Source organism: Salvelinus namaycush, chromosome 7 (genome assembly GCF_016432855.1).
Source record: "Salvelinus namaycush isolate Seneca chromosome 7, SaNama_1.0, whole genome shotgun sequence".
Classification (NCBI taxonomy): Eukaryota; Metazoa; Chordata; class Actinopteri; order Salmoniformes; family Salmonidae; genus Salvelinus; species Salvelinus namaycush.
This window is the reverse complement of record NC_052313.1, coordinates 5,547,644-5,551,341: the sequence shown is the minus strand read 5'-3', so window position 1 is coordinate 5,551,341 and position 3,698 is coordinate 5,547,644. Positions and strand designations below refer to the sequence as shown.

Sequence of the window (3,698 nt, the reverse complement as noted above, 5' to 3'; positions counted from 1 at the left end):
GACAGACAGAATTATCATGGAGCGTACCCTATCCCCTGACAGACAGAAATATCATGGAGCGTACCCCATCCCCTGACAGACAGAATTATCATGGAGCGTACCCATCCCCTGACAGACAGAATTATCATGGAGCGTACCCCATCCCCTGACAGACAGAATTATCATGGAGCGTACCCCATCCCCTGACAGACAGTATACATAAGAGATCCCAGCTCTACTACACTGGGTACGCTTATTGCTTTCCTCAGGACCCAAGGCATCTCAGAGTATGACTCCTGATCTAGGATCAGATAACCAGTTCAACAGCTCAGGATAGGTGATGGGTACATTTCCCTTTTGGGTCCCCCTGCTCGTCCATCAGCCAATCAGAGTCCATGCCTGCGACACTGCTCACCATGATGACCTGGACCAGGAAGTAAACAAGACAGTAAACAAGAAGAAGTAAACAAGACAGAACACGCCCCCTCCTTGTCAGTCAGTCCAACAGTAACAATGCAATAAACTAACCTCTTATGTTGCAGCCAGAACAAACAAGAGCTTGTACGAGACCGAGAGACGGCGGGACCGAGAGACGGCGGGACCGAGAGACGGCGGGACCGAGAGAAAAAAGCCAGAGACAAAGGCATGACCTAAAATCAGTGCTCATAAAAGCTTTGGGAAGTGCTCAACCCCAGTTCCATGTTACCCACCTCGTCAGCGAGCGTGGAGAGTTCACTGCTGCCAGCAGCATCATAGTCGTGGAGGACGTGAAAACCTGCAGGAGGGTAGCTCTCCAGGAACAGGGTTGGAGTGAAAACCTGCAGGAGGGTAGCTCTCCAGGAACAGGGTTGGAGTGAAAACCTGCAGGAGGGTAGCTCTCCAGGAACAGGGTTGGAGTGAAAACCTGCAGGAGGGTAGCTCTCCAGGAACAGGGTTGGAGTGAAAACCTACAGGACAGTAGCTCTCCAGGAACAGGGTTGGAGTGAAAACCTACAGGACAGTAGCTCTCCAGGAACAGGGTTGGAGTGAAAACCTACAGGACAGTAGCTCTCCAGGAACAGGGTTGGAGTGAAAACCTACAGGACGGTCTCTCTCCAGGAACAGGGTTGGAGTGAAAACCTACAGGACGGTAGCTCTCAAGGAACAGGGTTGGAGTTAAAACCTACAGGAGGGTCTCTCTCCAGGAACAGGGTTGGAGTGAAAACCTACAGGACGGTAGCTCTCAAGGAACAGGGTTGGAGTTAGAACCTACAGGAGGGTCTCTCTCCAGGAACAGTGTTGGAGTTAAAACCTACAGGAGGGTCTCTCTCCAGGAACAGGGTTGGTGTTTAAACCTACAGGAGGGTAACTCTCCAGGAATGGATTTAAAACCTACAGGAGGGTATCTCTCCAGGAATGGAGTTAAAACCTACAGGAGGGTCTCTCTCCAGGAACAGGGTTGGAGTTAAAACCTACAGGAGGGTATCTCTCCAGGAACAGGGTTGGTGTTTAAACCTACAGGAGGGTATCTCTCCAGGAATGGATTTAAAACCTACAGGAGGGTCTCTCTCCAGGAACAGGGTTGGAGTTAAAACCTACAGGAGGGTCTCTCTCCAGGAACAGGGTTGGTGTTTAAACCTACAGGAGGGTATCTCTCCAGGAATGGATTTAAAACCTACAGGAGGGTATCTCTCCAGGAACAGGGTTGGTGTTTAAACCTACAGGAGGGTATCTCTCCAGGAATGGATTTAAAACCTACAGGAGGGTATCTCTCCAGGAACAGGGTTGGTGTTTAAACCTACAGGAGGGTATATCTCCAGGAACAGGGTTGGAGAGCACTGTTATAGAGTACAAACAGGTAGATATTTAAACCAGTGATGCATTCTGGTACAGCAGTTGACCATTTGGATTAGAAACAGAACTGAGGTCATGCTGGGTTCAGGGGGTCATGGAGGGGTGTGGCAGGGACAGGTACAGCCTGTCTGAAATAACACTGTATGCCTTTTAGGGTTCTGGTCAAAAGTAGTGCACTACTAACCCCATAGGCCCTGGTCAAAAGTAGTGCACTATATAAGGAATAGGGTGCAATTTAAGACACACAGTGGTGGGGGTGTCGTGGGGTCAGAGGTCAGGGTACGTACGTGGGTGCTGCCGTCTCCCTCCAGGAGCAGCCTGATGACCTCAGCCTGTCTGTCAAACTCACTCTGGGTCATCCTGCAGGTTCTGCTCCGCCTGGGGGGAGGGACAACCCATTACACACAGAATCCTCACGCACGCACCCCCCCCCCCCCCCCTTTCAGGACAGAAATGCTGTAAACCACCCTAATAATAAGGTACAGCATACAGTACCAGTCAAAAGTTTGGACCCACCTACTCATTCAAGGGTTTCTCTTCATTTTGACAATTTTTTACATTGTAGAATAATAGTGAAGACATCAAAACTATGAAATAACACATATGGAATTATGTAGTAACCAAAAAAAGTGTTATATTTTATATTTGAGATTCTTCAAAGTAGCCACCCTTTGCCTTGATGACAGCTTTGAACACGCTTGGCATTCTCTCAACCAGCTTCATGAGGTAGTCACCTGGAATGCATTTCAATTAATAACAGGTGTGTTAAAAGTTAATTTGTGGAATTTCTTTCCTTCTTAATGCATTTGAGCCAATCAGTTGTGTTGTGACAAGGTAGGGGTGGTATACAGAAGATAGCCCTATTTGGTAAAAGTCCATATTATGGCAAGAACAGCTCAAATAAGCAAAGCGAAACGACAGACCATCATTACTTTAAGACATGAAGGTCAGTCAATCTGGAACATTTCAAGAACTTTGAAAGTTTCTTCAATTTTAGTTGAAAAAACCATGAAGCGTTATGATGAAACTGGCCCTCATGAGGACCGCCATAGGAAAGGAAGACCCAGAGTTACCTCTGCTGCAGAGTTCCAGTAACAGACACATCTCAACATCAACTGTTCAGAGGAGACTGCGTGAATCAGGCCTTCATGGTCAAATTGCTGCAAAGAAACCACTACTAAAGGACACCAATAAGAAGAAGAGACTTGCTTGGGCCAGGAAACACGAGCAATGGACATTAGACCAGTGAAAATCTGTCCTTTGGTCTGATTAGTCCAAATTGAGATTTTTGGTTCCAACTGCAGTGTCTTTGTGAGATGCGGTGTGGGTGAACGGATGATCTCTGCATGTGTGGTTCCCACTGTGAAGCATGGAGGAGGAGGTGTGATGGTGCTTTGCTGGTGACACTGTCATTTATTTAGAATTCAAGGCAAACTTAACCAGCATGGCTACCACAGCATTCTGCAGCAATACACCATCCCATCTGGTTTGGGCTTAGTGGGACTATCATTCGTTTTTCAACAGGACAATGACCCAAAACACCTCCAGGCTGTGTAAGGGCTATTTTAGCAAGGAGAGTGATGGAGTGCTGCATCAGATGACCTGGCCTCCACAATCACCCGACCTCAACCCAATTGAGATGGTTTGGGATGAGTTGGACCGCAGAGTGGAGGAAAAGGAGCCAAAAGTGCTGAGCATATGTGGGAACTCCTTCAAGACTGTTGGAAAAGCATTCCTCATGAAGCTGGTTGAGAGAATACCAAGAGTGTGCAAAGCTGTCATCAAGGCAAAGGGTGGCTACTTTGAAGAATGTCAAATATAAAAATAAAGAAAAACCCTTGAATGAGTAGGTGTGTCCAAGCCTTTTGACTGGTACTGTATGTCTA

The 3,698-nt window shown here is 47.3% G+C and overlaps 1 pseudogene; it reads right to left on the bottom strand.

Annotated features, from left to right (window-relative positions):
- Positions 1 to 307: 307 nt before the first annotated feature.
- The window catches only part of LOC120050398, an 18,930-nt pseudogene continuing 15,539 nt past the window's right edge, over positions 308 to 3,698 (bottom strand).